This window comes from Schistocerca gregaria, chromosome 1 (genome assembly GCF_023897955.1).
Source record: "Schistocerca gregaria isolate iqSchGreg1 chromosome 1, iqSchGreg1.2, whole genome shotgun sequence".
In the NCBI taxonomy this organism is placed as follows: domain Eukaryota; kingdom Metazoa; phylum Arthropoda; class Insecta; order Orthoptera; family Acrididae; genus Schistocerca; species Schistocerca gregaria.
In genome coordinates, this window is record NC_064920.1 from 441,475,771 (window position 1) to 441,496,254 (window position 20,484).

At 39.0% G+C, this 20,484-nt stretch overlaps 1 protein-coding gene across 1 annotated transcript in view; it reads left to right on the forward strand.

Moving 5' to 3' along the window:
- The first annotated feature begins 5,207 nt into the window (after nucleotides 1–5,207).
- LOC126351531 (leucine-rich repeat-containing protein 15-like) overlaps nucleotides 5,208–20,484 on the forward strand; it is a 269,906-nt gene continuing 254,629 nt past the window's right edge. The window contains exon 1 of the mRNA XM_050002615.1: nucleotides 5,208–5,332. The gene's annotated coding sequence lies outside the window, so the exon portion shown is untranslated. The remainder of the gene's footprint in view (nucleotides 5,333–20,484) is intronic.

A 20,484-nucleotide genomic window follows, 5' to 3' on the forward strand; every position in this document is an offset into this window, starting at 1 on the left:
CCAAACGCCAATAATAAAACCTATCACCCGCTAAGTTAGCAATATAGATAATAAACATTTTCAGACTTAGTAGCAGTAATAAAAATGTTTTCTGTAATTCTAATTCATAGTAATAAGAAAAACCATTCAGTATAAATATTGCTACCGTATACTATTAGAGCAGCTCCTAAACTCCTTTTTTTTTCTTCAGTTGCCTCCACCGTTAAATACCGTGCATATGAACAGTAGTAAATAAACAAGTTCTAAGAATAAAGCTATGAATCACTACATAAAGGTAAAGGATTTCAGGATATCTCTAATGCTATGGCTAAAAGAGTTGTATACAAAGTGTATCTCCCATTTCAAGAAACTGTACTGAAGCAACAAATTTCGTTCAATCTCTCACTGATGAGAACACGACGGATTTATTTAGTCAAGTGTCTGTCTCGTATTGATAATCTATAATCCTGAATTGCACCCCTCAGAGTAAATAGCCGTAAATAATTTCAGAGGCGAATATGCGAACTTTTATACATCTGCGTTCTACACAGTAACAATACAAGAGCCACCGTTGGCTGCGTGGTATATCAATATACGAATATACACAACATTTATTTCATGAAATTTTCTAGTTTATATATTCATAGAAATGCTATAGAATGGCACATTTCTTAGCATCTCCTTCTTTCCAAATGGTTTCGTCATAGTCTTTAAATAGGTGATTTTGTCAGTTGTTATTTGTTCTGATATATTAATACCATTCTTTATTAGGTGTCTCAGCCACGGTATAGTTACATGTATATTGCACTTTCCACATCACATTAGCTTCAATTTATGAATATGACGCTTTTATCTCATTGTACTGTTGCTGCTGTGAAATGGATAAGTCTTTATCTGTTACAAAAATAGTGGGCGTATCAAAAAGAATCATGCATTTACAAAAATCGTAACTATTATGTTATTTGAGATGTGTGCGTGAACAATGTACTTTTCGAAAGAGCAAACTCTCGAGTCTTACGTAGTTGCTGCTAGATAGCAGAAGTGTGCGTCCACTTCAGTTCTAGTAAAAATGGTGACTGGACAACAGAAAGCCTTTAGTGTTTACGTTTTGCGCAATACGAGTCAGTAATAACCGTTCAGCGTGACTTTCGTACTACGTACGGTGTGGATCCTGCTACAGCACAGAGCATTAGACGATGGCATGGACAATTTCGGGAAACAGGTTGTCTGTGTAAAGTAGGGTGACCAAATTATTTCCGGTGAAAACCGGGACTCATTCACTCGGGTGCCAATGGACACCTCATTCCGCATGTACCCAGGTTTCTGAATTTTAAGTATTAATGTTTTGTTAATACATTTTGTTAACCCGATTATTATAACTAATAAGAGGAACACAAAAGATTGATATAATCTGGATTATGGCATTTAATAAACGTATAGAGTAATAAAGAAATGTATTACGATTTTACAAAATTTTACAGCCATTTAACTTTTAATCAATTAATATTAACATGAACTTTAATATTACTGAGCACTTGTAGATGGAATTGACTGTCCTTCGAGAAAATGGTATTTTTCACTGCCTCCACCCTTTTTGATCATGTCTTTGTTCTTTGAGACACAGTGATAAAACTCGGCACAATCCATTTTGTAGTTGTACAGTATCTGCAGGATTGCTTCAAGAGAGTCCACTCCATTCTGTTTCTTTCATCAGTCCACTGGATATTCATGAACGAAAATATTCTTTCCACATTGGCATTATGGGCTTGGATTGCAAATAAATACCTTGCAACTATTACCAACTCAGAGTAATGCTGAAGACAGTCACAGCTTTTTAAAAAACGCACCCACTTCTCATGACATTTGAATGGCTTTTTTTTCATCATTCCACTTGTGAAGACGTTCTTCAACAAAATTTGTCAGTAAGCCAAACTGATTAAAGAGAATGGAATCATCGATTTCAATCTTTTTACTCAAATAAGAAACTGTCTCTTCAACACTTTCCCATTTTGGCACTCTCTTCAGTAACATCCAATCAAACACCGGCGACGAGGGTAAAAATGAGGCGCTCCACTTGCTGAGATATTTCACACATGTGTCATAAAACTTGCTAACTTCTTCTCTAAAACTCCTTTCCGCTGTTTCCGATACTTCTGCTCTTTTAAGGACGGATTTAACATTAAAAGAAATGAACTGCTGTTCTCTCCTCTTAGTAACAGTTTCCAGAGTATTTTTCAAAACATCACTTACCCCCATTACACTTTTCGTGCTTCCCTCAATTTCCTTTATCCCATGATGTAAAGTGCTAAGCTGACTGTGAATGAACCATAAGTAGGCTTCACTTAAAGGGTTACTGAAAAACTGAACCAATATTTTGGGGGATTTGTCTTCATTTAGGAAAAAGTCTTTTAACGATTCAAACAGGCGGATTACTCTTTCAACTGCTGGAAACAGTGATAACCAGCGAGTTTTCGAGTGACACATTACATTCATATATTCAGTTCCCACATAATCACAGAACTCCTGAAGCCTCTCTGTTCTAACAGTATATATGTAAAACTGTGAGCATAACTTCATGACGATAGTTTCAACATCACAGCTTAAAATGTCAGCAGACGTCTGCACGCTATTGTGTAAAACATTTGCAGGGCACCCTATGCCTTTAATGTTTTCATGCAATGTTGCCTTTAATTTGGTATATACATTGCATTTGCCTTGTCTTTTTAAACTACCAAAGTTTGTGTTGGTGTTGTTTCCACAAAATGCCACACATTTATTTTTCTCAAGATCAAACATTTCAATAGTATTCATACAAAATCTTGAAATTTCGTCAGATGTTTCATTAGGTAGGGAACTCATCTTCAAAAGTTTGGTCTGAATTCCCTGATTAATATCGAAAAACTGAGCAACAAAAGGAAATATTTTAGTGCCCTTATGATTGCTGGCATCAGTGGATATCCCGCAGAAAGAAGACTTTTTATTATGTATTCAAGGCTATCCTTTACACTCTGGGGAGCAGTAACTCCTTTCACTAAGGCTGACACTTTAGTTCTTGCTGAACTAAACTTTTTTGCAATGGAAGAATCATCAAACATAATGCTGTTAAGCTTATTAGTACAATCGCTAGATCCTTAAGTTTGGTGATGTTTTACCGTGTGGTAGGCTAGTGTAAGCTCGGCTGCTCGAACTTTCGTCTCTTCACTTGACTGATGTTTCACAAAATAATTTTGTAGAGTTTTACTGCAGCTCGGTGCACTGTATCTGTTAATGTGTTTCTTTGACCTGATGTGATCAACCATGTCGGAACGTCCACCATGACTTATACTAATAAAACAGTTACATACGGAACACTCTGCTTCGTAATCAAAATGACCTTTCTTAATGAAATTCCACTCCTTGGAATAACAGTCATTGAACTTGCAGGCACGTTTCGGCATTGCGTTTCACAGTACTGCAGGCAATAATACCACTAATATGACAAAAAACTATTGCAGTTTATCTGACAAAACATCAACTACTACACTGTTCTGTCAGTGAGTGTGTTGAGTAAGTGGCGCGACAATCGGACGGTTTCATAACTCTGTTACAATAATACAACTTGTTGGCCAAAGTACCGTTCAAAGTAAATTATTGCCTGAGTGTATCAATACTGATACTGTGATTACTAGTATGGGACAGTGGAGTTTTTGACAAATAAACTGAAATATATTAGTTTCTTGTATTGTATTTCCTTTAATACGGCGAAATCCCAAAAATTTGAGAAAGTTTCACGAAATGTATTTAAAAACTGAATTTTCGGGACACCGGAACACAGATATGAAAACCGGGACAATTCCGGTTTTCCGGGACGTTTGGTCACCCTAGTGTAAAGGCAAATCGGTGGGCCGCCCCTGGATGTCGGACACAGCTGTCGAACGCACCCGCTGTGGTTCTACAAGGAGTCCGCAGGAATCCGTTCGCCGTGCAGCTCGACATGCCACTGATGTCCGACGGCGATTGTTGCGCCGACATTTTCCACATGAAACCGTACGAAATTCAGCTAATGCAAGCTTTTCGTGAAGGTGAGAAACAACAACGTGTTGCATTCTTGACAAGATGGAGGATGACGGTTTTCTTCCACGCTTAGTGACGAGGCAACATTTCACTTAAATGGAAAGGTGAACCGTCATAATGTGAGAATATGGGGTACGGAACAACCACTTGAAGTTGTACAAATGAGAAATGCTTTCCAAATTTAATGTATTTTGTGCAGTTCCACGAGAAAAGATGCTTGGTCCATTTTTCTTTGCCGAATATGCTGTTACAGGAAGCACGTATCTCGATATGCTTGAGAACTTTCTTTTCATACCATTGTAGATGGATTCGAACTTCTTCATTTAATAACAGGATGGGGTACCGCAACACTGGCATCTCGAAGTGCTGGAATTTTTAAATCAAAGGATTACTGAACGTTGGATCGGTCGCACTAAACCAAATGATTCAGCCTTTTACATTACTGGCCTCGATGATTAACGGACCTGACTGTATTTGATTATTTCTCGTGGGGGTTTATAAAAGACTTCCTTTATGTGCCTCAGTTACCAACAACAATGCATGAACTGAGACATCACGTAACAGCAGCTGTTGAAGCTGTAACTCAAGACATGCTTGTTTCAGTGTGGGAACAATTTTTAATATACGAAAAAAACGTTTTGAGTTTCCTGTTAATAAAAAAAAATCACTATATATATATATGTGTGTGTGCGCGCGATAGAGATATTAGTGGTTCAGTCTTTCTAATAACGCAATGTTTTCCGACGTAGGAAGGCACTGTGTAAGAGTTCCCTTCACTTTTGGTTTGCTCTACAAGTGTTACACCATCATTGTTTTCTTCGGAAAAGGACTCGCATTTTTCTCATTGCCAGCTCCAGTTGTGCTCGCTGCCAAATGTGTGACGTATTTCTGCAAAATGTACTGTGACATTGTGCATATCACCCGAATAAATGAAAGTTCATCGAAAAAGTTACGATACTTTACGTGGAGATATAATATCTCCGTGGTATTTTACATGTTTATCAAGACTTCTCGACAGTCCGCAGTTCAAACGACATCAGGGTTTTAAATCTGAAAAATAATCTACACTAACGAGTCTCATATTTTAGTTATAGACGACCTGCTACAAAACCCACTCCGCGTAGTGCTTTAACTGTGCTGAGCTACCATTAGCATACTCTCAGGTATAATTCAGAGACATTTAATGTCGTTCTTTTATCTTTGCTGCTTCATAGTCCGCCATTATTAAATCGTCTTTTGGTACGTTTATTGGCTTCATTGTAACGCGATTCACAAAACTGGTCACCACAGAAGATATTAGGTGAGTACAAATCTTGCCTCCTTTCACAGTGAAGTTTCGCTGTACAAGGTCAAAAATGGAATGTTATTCTGTTACGAGTTAAAACGAAAACGCAGTTGTTAATCATTATCGTGTAGCACACAAATATTTGAAGAGAATTTGAATTGTCATTAGGGCTTTCGGTCGTAGTATTCCACATCAAAGACGTTGTAGGTAATGTCAGACAGCTTCCCATAGAGTTCCAAGGAATATGACACGAAATTTGGCCTGTTCTCATAATCTGAAATGCTCTTCTTACGCAAATGCCCTGTATATTAAAATATTGCCTTTCCATGTGTCCAACATACCCCGATGTTGTCTGTAGGTATAGATTTATTTATTGCATTAAATCTGTATAATTATGTGATACGGTAAAAATAATTTAAAGTAATCATACATCTTGTACTAATGGTTTAATATATCGAAGAAACAGGAACTTATAACGATAATAACAGCATCAAAGAAATTTTACGGGATGCAGAAACGTCAGATGCATGCTGCTGATTACTAAATGTGTGGCGCTTGTGGATTAAGTGCCTGGTACGTTATTGAAGGCGATTGATGATATACAGACCAAACATTACGTTATTGTATTGAAACTAATATCTCGATCAGCCGATGGGTCAAGTCCATCTGCGGGCGGGTTATTAAATAAACATAATTTTTTTCTTTATCGTTATAGTTTCAGTAACGGTTATTTGTTTTCAGTGGCAAAGACTTATGCAGAATTTAGCTGCACTGCAAAATGTGTGTGAATGGGAGTAATATTTGGTTTAACAGGTACGGTTATTTTAAAAATACAATTTTTTCGAGATCACGGCAACGTAATGTTGGCTAAAGCTACGGAACGTTATAATTATCGAGCAGATACGAATGGTGTTTTTAGAGTACGTGTGTATAAATACTATTACCTTATGATAAATTTGTCTCTCGAAACTACGTGTGGAAATTTATGGAATATTAATTGCGTGGCCTTTTTTTCTATTCATGTTATGAACATCGTAACATCTTTCTACGCAGTCTCAATATTGGTTGAGGGAAAACGTTAACGCATAAAACCACACAAAGCTGTACAGAAAATATTTTCGAGTGAACATTTTGACATTGAATGGAAAGTGAGGTCATTCTTTTTATTTTCATCTACATTAAGCACTCACAAAAAACGAAACTACCGTTTCAGAAAAATACGAACTTAATCTGTATCGGAAATTGAACACAAGAACCGTTTTATCTTTACTTTTATGTGACTGTAAAGAAAGTAGTTACGCATATATTTAAATCCCTTAAACGTAAACTTTATTTCATCTGAAATAATACGAGTATACAGCTGAGGTATTGCTTAGATTTTATTAAAGTCTTATGAGAAACAACCACAACTTGCGTTTTTGGATAAGTGCTGCTACTGGCAGCAAAAATAAACTAGCACAATGAGAGGTGTATACTTGTAGATGTTATTAGTAAAATATTGTTAATTTGTGTTTAGAAACAGTGTAGAATATTTGTTCAGCGCAACAGACCTGCTGTTTCCTTGTGCCACAGACGTTGATACAAGTAAGATGTTGAATTATCTATTGTAGTTCTTCGTTTTACTTTTGCTTTCATTGCTGTTAACGAAAGGAATCTACTGAACTTCTTGGCTTAAGGCGTAGAAGTGAAATATTTAAAGCACTTCTTGATGGCCTTTTAATGGATAAGAACACGCTCTAATTCTCTGGTACAGATCACATGGTGTACTGAAAACTGGGGTTTCCGAGGTAGCATTTTGAGCTACTATGCAGAATGCTGTGAACTGACTGCTCAATGTCAAGCGTGCATCGACCGCATTCCACGACGAGTCATGTTGTTGTTGTGGTCTTCAGTCCTGAGACTGGTTTGATGCAGCTCTCCATCCCACTCTATCCTGTGCAAGCTTCTTCATCTCCCAGTACTTACTGCAACCTACATCATTCTGGATCTGGATTTGCTTAGTGTACTCATCTCTTCAGCTCCCTCTACAATTTTTACCCTCCACGCTGCGCTCCAATGCTAATATTGTGATCCCTTGATGCCTCAGAACATGTCCTACCAATCGGTCCCTTGTTCTTGTCAAGTTGTGCCACAAACACGTCTTCTCTCCAATTCTATTGAATACCTCCTCATTAGTTATGTGATCTACCCATCTAATCTTCAGCATTCTTGTGTAGCACCACATTTCGAAAGCTTCTATTCTCTTCTTGTCCAAACTATTTATCGTCCATGTTTCACTTCCATACATCCCTATACTCCATACAAATACTTTTAGAAACGACTTCCTGACACTTAAATCTATACTCCATGTTAACAAATTTCTCTTCTTCAGAAACGCTTTCCTTGCCATTGCCAGTCTACATCTGATATCCTTTCTACTTCGACCATCATCAGTTATTTTGCTCCCCAAATAGCAAAACTCTTTTACTACTTTAAGTGTCTCATTTCCTAATCTAATTCCCTCAGAATCAACCGACTTAATTCGACAACATTCCATTATCCCCGTTTTGCTTTTGTTGATGTTCATCTTATATCATCCTTTCAAGACACTGACCATTCCGTTCAGGTGCTCTTCCAAGTCCTTTGCTGTCTCTGACAGAATTACAATGTCTCGGCGAACCTCAAAGATTTTATTTCCCCTCCATGGATTTGAATACCTACTCCGAATTTTTCCTTTGTTTCCTTTACTGCTTGCTCAAGATACAGATTGAATAACATCGGAGAGAGGCTGCAACCCTGTCTCGCTCCCTTCCCAACCACTGATTACCTTTCACGTCCCTCGACTCTTATAATTACCATCTGGTTTCTGTACAAATTGTAAATAGCCTTTCGCTTCCTGTATTTTACCCCTGCCACCTTTAGAATTTGAAATAGAGTATTCCAGTCAACATTGTCAAAAGCTTTCTCTAAGTCTGCAAATGGTAGAAACGTAGGTTTGCTTTTCCTTAATCTTTCTTTTAAGATAAGTCGTAAGGTCGGTATTACCAAGGAATCATACACGTTGCAAAATCATGGAACGCATATCAGATGCAGTTTTAGAACCTAGTCATTTAATTAAAACTTCAGAGGCGAAACTTCACATGATTAAACATACATCAGTTGACAATTATCGTTAAATTCCTGAAGACGGTATCCTTGCTCAAATTTCACGACTAAGAAGATTTTTCCAAAATTTTTCCCCATTTTATTTTGACTCTAAGATTTTTCTTAATTTTGCGTTTCGGCAGCGTTATGTAAGATAATTCATTTTTTCAAAAGTCAAATTGATTAAGAATTACCTTGTGTTAACTGTGTGTCAAGCACACCTGTCTAATTTAGCAGTTATCCATTAAAAAATTTGCTAGCTAAATATATCGATATTGACGCGGCAGTTCAAAATTCGTAGCTGCAAAGAAGCAAGAAATTCTAAGCTACGCGCCAGTCGCCTGCCACTAACGAGATCTTCGGTTTGCTTCCTTAATAATCAGACTGTGTGTGTGTGTGTGTGTGTTTCTAACGCGTTTTACTTACTCGTCTTCATCCACAAAAAGTTGTTAAGATTAAACTTTGATTGCTTAATAACACATAACTCCTATTCAAAAACGTCTTTCATGCTTTTGTGAAGTGGCAATTTGGGGTGGTGGGGGGAGCGGACTGACAAATTAAAAGTCTGCACCAGGTACCAAACCACGTATCTAAGCCGCTGTGTAGACGTCTCTGAACCAGAGTAAAATATTGGATGTGTAGGTAACCAAATAGGGAATTCTTTGCACAGTTCTGTGCAAGTTCATAACTGATCACCGCAGACATCGCCAGGACATTCAATAACATTTAAATAGCTCGGGAGTCTTTATCTTTACGTCATTGAAGTTTGTTCATGTGTCTTAAACTCTTTATAAAGTGTATGACAAGTTCAGACACAGAAACAAAGTTTATATTCTACTGACATGTTTAACTTTAGCTTAGTATATCTTCATTTATCGTCATACCAACCTAGCAAAAACAAATATTGCATTTGTGTTTCACGTCACGTCGACTGTTAGTATCGTTCAGAGATTCAGCTTTCGCAAGGTTTTGTGGTTATAGGCGGGAAAGGAAGCAACCATGGCCTCCTTAAGGAACCATCCCAGCATTTGCCTGAAATGACATTGGAAAACACGAAAAACCAATTCGACATGACCGGCCATAGAATTGAGCCCATGTTTTGAAAAATACTGAGATTTCCGTTACACTTTATCCATGCTCTGGACGGGATAAATGGCAACAGTAAATTGTTGTCATTTAGGCATGTGTAAAATCAGTTTTTAAGCACCATCGACGAATCTTTATTTTATTTTATGTTTTTGTTTTATAAGTTACCATATACGTTTTGTACATTTTTCTAACTATACCTATCTTCTGTTAAATTTAGTGAAGTTATTGCAGGTAAGAGATCCAACCTCTTCGTACTTTTTAGTATTTTTTCAAACGTTTTGATCCAGTTCCACGTAGACTTTTTCTTCGTTCTTGTTCTGTCCTCATTAACGCGCAAGCTGAATTTTCTGCTTCTCATTTCATACACTAATTACGTCATTGATGTTGGGATTTGATTTAACAGGCATGTTATTAATTCTGTGGTGCCATTCGTGAGTAAGTACTAGATCTTACACTTTTCCTGTGGAAATAACGTCGATGCACTTCGGCTGTCAGCTGTACATCAGTCGCAGAAATCGCTGCTGATTCGAAATCTACGGTCACGTTAGCAGGTTTCTATACTGGAATATTTTCCACCGAATTACAGAAAAGATGTATGTATGTCTGTTATTCTTTGTTAGGAAATAATGCGATGTCAGCTGGACAGATGTTTGGATCATTATTTGTACTCCCAAATATTTCGTATTTGGGGAAACTGTTTGCTACAACACTTGTACGCACCATCCATAAAAAAAAGGTCTTGTTTACTCTTTGGAGCCTCGCTCCCTGCTCTTCCGGTAAAAGCTATTATTCTTTCTCCTAATTTTTCTTCTCTTAACAGAAATCTCTGCTCTGATGTCAATTTCATCCCTTGTGTGCGGATCCATCTCATTTCCCTGTGATTTTGCCTCTTGGTAGTACAAAGTTCTCTTGGTTGCTTCTGCTCTGGCATTTCAGTGATCACTCGGGCAACCCAGCTCCACTGAAAATATTTTGGAAATATAATTCTCTTCCTTTCGTGCCCTTTTCTTTGCTTGGTTCGGAGTCTTCCTTACTTCCAACCGATCTTCATTCAGCGCTCCACTTTGATGCTTGAATAAAACAAACACCGTCGAATCCTTGTTTTTACGCATTTCTTAGCAGTTGTTTGCTTTCTGTTGCTTTCCGTCTTCAGCAGCGCCGTCTTTTCTCGTTCTGTTCACTGTGTAAGAATAATCTGTGTAAGAATAATAGTGGCTACATGGCGTACCGCGAATGGTCGTTGAAACTTTCGAAACTATTCTGACAAAAATACACAAGTCGCATGATGTCAACTCTAGAGCGTAACCAGGCCGTTTCTTCAGACAGTCGCCTACTGTGGTAGAAGAGGCCTACCGAGGCGCAATTCGGTCGTGTCTCGGGAACTGGTAGTTTATACTAATGAACGGTCCGGGCGCAGACAAGCTGTGACACAGAGGGAGCAGGTATTTGGTGCAGATTTCACAAACTTCTGGTTGTAGGCAAATTTCACTGGACGGAGTTTTCATGGATTCTAGATTTCATACCCTAGTTCACAGACACAATTTTCACACTAATCAATGTTTTCTAAGATAATACATTTCATACTTTGCTATTGTTTCCACATCAGTTTAGATTTAGTGAAAGTCATAAACGTAAACACTTATTTTGTGTAAATCCAGATGTCTCCGACATAATCGGATGCCATTTCTTATAGCAGTCTAAGCATTTCACGCATATTTTTAGAGACTCATCTGAAAACTAAATGCTTCCTGACAAACTTACATATTTCTTTCTCTCTTCCGCTTCCGTGAAACCTGTAAACAAAATGACGCACGGTGTAGCCGTAAGGGAGATACGCTTAAGGAAATGTAGTTCTGGCGCTTTTAAGAAATATATGCAGAGAGATCTGTAAATATAATGTTTCAGACACTACCAGGCTTTCACATACCGTCTGTTGTACAACTACATACAGACTCAGCAAATAACTGAAGTGCATCACAGAGGGTACTTAACGCTGTACCAGAAATTAGAGTTTCTTCCCGTTCCATTCGCGTGTGGAGCGAGGGAAGATTGACTGCTTAAATTCCTCTACCTCTGCTGTTATTCGTCTTTGAGCACGGCTTGCTGTTCCTACTGGGACGCTGTTTCGTGGACCTGAAGAATATTTGATATCTTCCCTGAATACTGGTTCTTGAAAGTGTAAATAGGCTTTGGCTGAGCTCTTTACTCGCTCGAAGTAATGAGTGCTATCAGCAACGGATCACAGATTTATTCCATATTTCTAGGTTTCCAGAAGGCTTTTGACGCTTTTCTTACAAGAGATGACTAATCAAACTGCTGTGGAGTATCGCTTCACTTGTGCGACTGCATTCGTGATTTCGTATCACAAATGTCACAGCACGTAGTAATCGACGAAAGTCGTCCAGTAAAACAGAAGTCTTATCTGTCGTTCCCCAAGGATGTGTTATAGACCCTCCGATATGCCAAATCCACATAAATGATTTAGGACACAATGTGAGCAGCACTATTATATGGTTTGCAGTTGATGTTATTCATTTACCGTCTAGTAAAGTCATCAGAAGATCAAAACCAATTGAAAAGTGAGTTAGTCAGGTACCTCTATGGTGTGAAAAAGCAGCAGTCGTCTCTTAAGAAGCAAAGTGTCACCTCATCTATATGAGTACAAAAAGGAATCGGTTAAATTGCGGTTACACGATAAATCACCCAATTTTAGCGGCTGTCAGTTCGCGTAAATACCTGAAAAATTAGAATTACGAACGACTTAAAATGGAACGATCACATAGGCAATATTGTGGGGAAAGCAAACCATAGACTTTTTTTACTAGAACACTTAGGAGATGCAACCGGCGTAACTACACTTCCCCGTTCTCTGCTAGGGTACTACTGTGCTGGATTGGGTCCTTACCAGATAGGACTGACAAAAGGTGTTTTCCTTTGTGGCGAGATCCCTTTAAGAAATTTCAATCACCAATTTTCTCTTCTGAATTTGAAAATATTTTATAGTCGCCAACCTACACAGGGAGAAATGATTATCCTAATAAAATAAATCAGAGCTCGTACAAAAATGTTACAGTGTTCATTTTTCCCATGCGCTGCCAGAGAGTGGAATGGTAGAGAAGTAATCATCTGGGCACTTAAGTGTGAATGGCAGAGTATCATGTAGACGTAGAACTAGTCTTCAAGTGATCATTGGAAATTGCGCACAAATTATTATTGTAGCGCTACAGGTGTAATACTGATACAAGTCGCAATGATGTTAAAATCGACAATATAATGCTCCTCAAACCACGGTAGCTCTTTTATTCCTACGACACATGGGCAGTTATATTGCTGGAAGATGACATCTCCTTCGGGGAAGATGTCAAGCATGAAGGGATGCAGGTAGTTCGCAGCTGTCGCTGTATCTTCTATTACTACCACAGGTCCCGTTGAAGCGCAGGAGAATGTCTCCCACAGCACAATACTGTTCGCACCAGGCATCGTCCTTGCGCTCTTTACGTTTCGAGCCATTGCTCGTTTCGATGACCACTTATGTGGAGAAGACCGTCTACTAAAGTCCACATTCAGGCCCTGAGATAATCACGTGCCCCTTACTTTAAAATTATTGAAAAATTGCATTACTTAAACGATAGAACCCAAAGCCGTGAGTGAAATGAATACTCACATGCATATCAAATTTCTATTTGTTCTGCAGTTTTTGATGTTACTGTAGATAGTCTAAGTACTGGCCTTCAGTGGAACACATGCATTGAACCTGACCGCCATGGACAATCAAACCAAACAGTGTTCGAGACTAATGACTTATGTATACGATGTCAACTTGTAATAAATGAGCTGGCTCCCCCACTCACTCTGTGAGTCTCAGCAAGCTGGTATATTGTTGAATGAAAATGGTCGGACTAGGATTGCCAGATTAAACTGACAGACTTGTGGAACATTGACTGTCGAACGTATTTGCCGAGCTGACGACTGAGGGTGTACACAAACACAATGTAAACATTATTAATTATATTTGTTATTGCTGGTTACAGTTTACCTTCAATTTTATGGTAAAAGTCACTGCATGTTGAAAACTTCAAACAACAATGGATGCATAATTCTGCTTTTACCATAGAGACACTCTGTTTCTAGTGCCAGACCATGAGTGAATGATTCATGTAACTGGAGGCTCTTTCCGCAAAGGTTTTTCTGTTTGGTACGTCATTGTTCTTTTGGTAATTTAGAGATATGAGTGGGTTTCTAAAACTACTGAACCACTCATGCTTCGAAACCGAACACTCATGGAGCTGAAATACCGAATAGTCTGATAAAAAACCGTGCGCCTCACAACCGTGGGTCGGACCCTATATTTATCAGTACTCGAATAGGTTGAATGTTCTCCACTCCCGTTTCTCATATTGTTTTCTTACTCTTGAACGTTGGACTGTACTAGATTATGTTCGCCGCTACGGTCCCAAGTTCGAATCCTGGCTCGGGCACGGATTTGTGTGATGTCCTTAGGTTAGTTAGGTTTAATTAGTTCTAAGTTCTAGGTGACTGATGACCTCAGAAGTTAAGTCGCATAGTACTGTGGCGTCGCAACTAGTGCGAGCGCACAGTTTTCTATCAAATATTTACTGTGAAATGTAGACAGACTGTAAAGTAGCCATCAGATTAGCATATGTGCTGTAGCGGGCCGATTACCGGTGTCCGTTCGTCTGACGTCACGACCATATGGCATGTCTGTACCGTGAGAATGTAAGACCTGTGCGCTAACTAGCCGCGTGTATAACGTGGAACTTTCATCTTTAATAACTTCTAACTGAGGAACCTGAGGAAATTAAAAGTTAATATACTAGTTTCTGTTATGAATAAAAATAAGTCATCCAAATTTGAGCTTTGAAACCTGCATATTTTGGAAATTAAAAAAATCTTACAGAAAACGCAAATTTCTACAATTTTCGAGTCTAAATAAATACCATTATGTATAGATCACCTTCAGTGACCATCCAACTATGAAACAAAATCACCTTCCGTGCTTTTGTATTTATTTTGAGAATTTTACTTTTAGAAATTCACCTATAACTTTGTTAAAACCATAAATGTTTTGAATTTTTGTGAACAGTTATTTTATATGAGTAGGTGAGAGTGAATGAGTGTGCCTGAGTGAATGAAAGAGGGACATTCGCCATTCTTTGCAAGTGTATAAAATCTAGGTTGGAACTCGCAAGTGTTCAGACGATGTAACCGTGGGAACAGAGTCGCCAGTGGTTCCCCATCTTAGTGAATGTCGGATGTCCAAGAGTGTATGGTATTGTACAAGCAGCCAGAACGTTCGCGAGTATTTAAATAATTTCTGGAAATAAAGTAAAGTCTAGTTTTCCTTTCGGTTTGTTAAATTATACAGTAAATTTTGTGTAACAAGAAATCATGACGTAAATGATTCAGAAGTCATGACTGGTGCGTGCTAGATTTTGGCGCGAGGCGCACCCAAAGAGTTAATTCTGATTGGCTGTGTGATGTGTGAGCCAATGAGATGCGAGGACGGTTAGCAGACTAGGAGAGTGAGTCGCGAGTGGAGGAGGAGTCGCGAAGGAACTGTGATCGAGAAGAGACATGCTTGATGTGTCCTCGCGAATAATGTGTAAAATGAAGTCATAAAACGGCTTCATCGGTTCGGTACTGTGCGATTTGAGACTGGAAGAGTCCAGTAACGCGTAGTGTGAGTTTGAGCGAGTTGTGACTTTTCGTTCCGCGAAAGACGCGAGTAACTTTAATAATTAAAAGCGTGGCGGTACTTCGTAAACTTTTACTAAGTGCTTATGGCGAGCATTAACGTTAAAAAACGAACTATTATTGAACATCGACTGCAAACGTGTATGTTAGAAAATCGTCTGTGTTGCAGTTAAGTAAATTCCGTAACTTTGAAAGCTAATTCTGGCGGGGTTTGAGTGTGGATAGAATTGTGAACTGAACTTTCTTCAAACGTAGATTAGCGGGCTGATGATCAGGCTTAAAGACAATAAAGAGCTTAAATAGAATTACCAACTTCGCGTTCTCGTTTGAGTAAACAATTACTACCATTCCAATAACTCAATTTATTTAGGAAGATTGCTCATAGATTGTATTTCAGCAAACATGTATCGCGGCCTCCGGTGAGCGGCTATTAAATTGCAGTTTCTTCAACACTGCTTTTCTGCAATTTTTCCAGTAGCTGCTATCAGGAGAGGCGAGTGCAGCAACTACCTAAGAAACGAGGTAGGTGGATTTTCTTTCAGGGAAAGGAAACTGCGCGCCTGACCCGTCGCAAGTGGTGCATCGGCCGGGAAATAAAAATAGTAAATTCCAGTGAATTTCAAAAAAAAAAGCAGTAGTGACAATTACCGGACAATACAGAAGTGCTCGCTATGTGTAGGAACTGTGTAGCGTACAAATTGATATCGCCACGTGAATAGGAAGGACAGTGAAAGTGTCCGTGAACTGTAATGTGTTGTACGGAACGGAAGAATTTTTCGGTGACTACGCGCCGATTGGAATAGCAGTCTACGACGGCGTCTGGCAGACGACGAGCTACGGAGACTACGCAGAGGCGACGACAGCAGTGGCAGTTGGCAGCGCTGATTCGAGCGGGGGCCCGGAAACTGGTACAGCATTGCAGTGTATGGTGAACGGACCCGCAGTTTCATCTAGCAGCAACGCAGCACGCCGAAGCACAAAGTTAAGTACAGTGCTTTTGAAAACTTTGTGTGTTTGTGGAGTCAAACTGAGAAAAATGGCTGAGTTTCAACCAAGTGACAAAAAGGCGGAACTAAGTTGTGATAGTGGGATGGAGACAGGGGAAAATGACCCCATGAATTTTAGTTTAGACGTGTCTCAACCCAATTTCAGTAGTAGTTTGACTGATTCATCCTATGTTAATTATAGTTTGGAGTCAGATCCAAATATGTCAGTGCCCAGTGAGTTACAGTTACCCATGCCGGTAGTTAATGTTAATAGGGACATTGTATCAGCAAATGAGGGGGCGAAGGATAATGTCGCCAGTATGCTGATGAATCTATTAACTAAGATGAACGTGTTGGATTCCAATATGTCAAGTAAGATGGATTCCAGTATGTCAAAATTGGAAACTAATATGTCACAAATGGAAACTAATATGTCAAGTAAAATGGATTCAAAAATGTCTAAATTAGGATCTGATTTAAGTAATGAGATGACTAAAATGGGCGCTGATTTAGATTCCAAAATATCCGATCTCAGAGACTGTTGGAAGCAAGATTTAGCAGTGCTCAGTAGTAAAGTAAATGTTGAAATACAGCAGGTTAAACTAGAATGTACAGAAAATATTGTTCAAGTGCAAAGTGAATTGACGACACGAATCGAACAGGTTACTGAGGATCAACAGCAATTTAAATCCCATGTTGATGCAGAATTAGATAAAGTATGTGAGCACATAAAAGTGGTAGAGAATTCCAATGAAATTAATCATGCCGCCTTAGAATGTAAAGTAAATGATACCAAAATTCGGTGTGAGAAACTTGGAGAGCAAGTTGTAAATAAGGTCAATAATTTAGAGACTCACATAAGCCATTTCAGTGAAAGTGTGAATGAGCAACTTTGTGGGCATGAATGCAGACTAACCAAAGTAGAACAGTGTGTTTCTAACCATAGTGATAGTATAATTTCCAGTGGAATAATTGAATCTACCGAGGTTGCGTATGTTACCCACAGACAGTTTTTAAAATTTGACCCAAGTAAGAACATGCACCCCAGAGAATTTTGGAACGATTTTGAAGACGTTTTGCCGAAAGTATGGAGCGATAAACAAAAGATAGGCTTTATCACTTCAAATTTGATGGGAGAGGCCAGAGTATGGGGGAATTTAGCATCTGAAAAATACGCGAAATTGTCAGAATTTAAATTAGCGTTCTTTGAGGAATACTGGGGAAAGAGAAAGCAGATGGATGTTCTTAATCGGTTCTGGTCGGGAGAGAAGTATGACCCCAAGAGAGAGGGCATCAAACGATTTGTTCAAAGGTGGGTAACAACTCTGTCCTACCTTAGTAATAAGTTAGAAACAGAACAGATCATATTAGGGGTAGAAAATAAGCTACCGTGGAACTGGAAAACTAAGATCATATCTGCGCCCCGAGATAACATTGACAAGTTCGTACAGTATTTAGAAAGGGTTGAATCCGTCCAAAAAGAAGAAGAAAACATGAGGAGGGAGCATCGCCCGCCTGCTAGGCAGAATGACAATCGCGCGGATGTAAACATTAATAGGATGGGTGTTCAGAGAGGCGGCGGATACTGTGGCAGTTCACGTGGTAGAGGAAGAACATATGTTAACAGGTTCAATGAACGCGAGCAGTATGACAGCGGCCGACAGATGTCAGGAGGTGAGGCGGTCAGCTGGAGGCATAGTGATGACGCACCGCGCTCGGAAAACCATTAATTGTCTACGAGTGTGCTGGCGATCGTAGGCAACAGCGTTTAAAGTTAAATCCGCTGGCAAAACCATTCATAAGAAAGCAGCCTGAACGACCACCTAACATAAATGTTGTTGCTACAAAATTTAGGGAGGATAACGTAAAACAGACAGAGATAGTAGCTTTAAGTCAAGTGGAGGTTAATGAACCAATTAACTGTAAGAATAATCATAAGAAGCCACTTATTGAAGAACTAAGTACTAGTTATAAGGGTAATAATCAGAAAGACATTATGCACAGTAAAACTAATGAAGAGCTGTCGGATAGGGGTGAGAACAGTAATAATGGCAGGGTTGTGACTGTGCTTGATAAGATAATTGATGTTGTAGATAGTTACGAAGAAGAGGATAGATTAGAGGAGGAGGTAGAGGTTAATGACGACGCCTTGGATAGGGTCGTAGAAAAGGAGGTTAATGAGAAAGAGGGGGAAACATTGGAAAAATGTTTTGACTTAGCAATAGTGGATAGGCTGATAGGAGCTGCCACTAGAATTGAGGGTGATAATAAGCATGAAATAAACCCTGTAAGTGTGAATGTGATTGCCACCCAAAAGACAGGCTTCGAAAGGAGAGAAATTGTGCAAGATTTATTGGAGGAAGCAGAACCCAAAATAAATAAAGAGTACTTAGGGCAACCGATAGTAGAGCTAAGAGTATTAAATGAACCAGTTAAATGTTTGATAGATACTGGATCGGAAGTCTGTGCAGTATCCCAGAACTTGGTAAATGAACTCCCTAACAGTAAACAGATTGTTAAGATGCCAGTAAGTGGCTTGAACATTGTAGTAGCAACCGGTAAGACTAAGAAGACAGTAAAACAGGAAGTGTTTCTACCCATAGCATTTAAGGAAGTAGAAATAAGACAGAACTTCTTAGTTATAAATGGACTGAGTGTAGACATATTGGTGGGGGCTGACTTTTTGAATAAATATGAAGGATGGGTGAATTTTTCTACCAATGATGTTATGGTAAAAATTAAGGGTAAACTAATTACTATACCTTTCATCGGTAAGCAGCTATGTGAGGATCCTGAGCAGAATGATTTTCCTATATGTATTTGTAAAACAGAGAAATTCTTGGAGGGCTATAATGAGTACGGTGGCAAAAAAGTAGAGGATCCGTCTGAGCTTGTGAGTGTCAGAAATAGGATCGAGGAGAAATTACTAGAATTAATTGATATTGATGAAGCCACAGGATATGCACCAGTAGAGCTAATGTGTGACATTAGGCCGAATAATATTTTATTCGACCTGGTCGAGTTTCCAAATCTCACAGACATAGCCATCGAAGAGAAGGAGAGACTGGCACGTATTAATATAAGAAAGAAGGCCCTGGAAAGAAAGAGAAGGCATGACGCAAGAGCTGATCCCACTAGTTTTCAGGTAGGGGATCTAGTGCTAGTGAAAACTAGGGAAAGATCTAAGAAACTTACGTCAGAAACAAAGAAGTTTACCGATGAGTACGTGGGCCCATTTAGAATCGTAGAGAAGCCTCACCCAAATGCTTATAGACTGGAGTTTGTGAAATCACATAAGGTGTTAGGGCTTAGGAACATTGTGGATTTGAAAAGATATGTTCAAAAGAGAGACGTGGCCAGGAGTGAGTAGATACCTCAGAGAGCTTTGCACTCTTTGCAGAGCTAAGTGCGTGACGAGCACTAGGTCTCGAGTCGTTTGACAATATTTCTTCCACTTTCTTTTCCGTATTGTCAACCTACCTCTTCTTTCATTCAGAACTAAAATTCTATCGTCTTTCCTTCTTCTCTATCGTAGTTTTTAAGTGATAAAGTGTTTAAGTAATGAGTAGGAAAGAACCTCAGTGCAGTATAGGTTAAGCGTAAGGAATGAGTGTAAGAGAAAATCAAAAAGGATTAAGATACCTCAGATAAGTAATAAGTCTCAGTAAAGTAAATGTTTGGCCTAAGGTGTGAGTAATGCCCTTAGAAAGGTAAAATAACTAAGAAATGTAAGAGCCTCAGAAAATATGGTGACGAACATTGAAGCTGTTTGTTAAGTAACAGAACGATATGTTAAGACGTAGCATTAAGCTAATGTTTAGGAAAGGAAATGGAGCAGTACAGCAAAACTGTCTGTTCAATGAAGTCAGAGCCTCAGGAGGTGATTTAGTGGTAAAATGAGTAAAGGTACAGTGCAACAAGGTTGACTGTCAAAGGGGTAAAGGAAGTTAAGTTAAAGGGACAGTGCAGCAGGACTGACTGTCAAATGAAGAGAAATATGTGAGAAAAGGAGAAAGAATGAGCATAGTGTTTGGCTAGCTCGATATTAGGAAAAAGTGAGGCTACGAAGGTGAGTAAATAAAAAGCTTAATGTTGGTAACCAGAGGTGGCGTTTGTTGGTAAACAGAGGAGATGTTTGTAAACAAAAGGAAGTGAGGCTACGAATGTAAACAGAGCTGAGGCGACGTTGGTAACTCAGGAGGTGGATGTATGTTAGAAAGTATGGGTAACGAGGTTTCGCAGATTAGTAGGAAA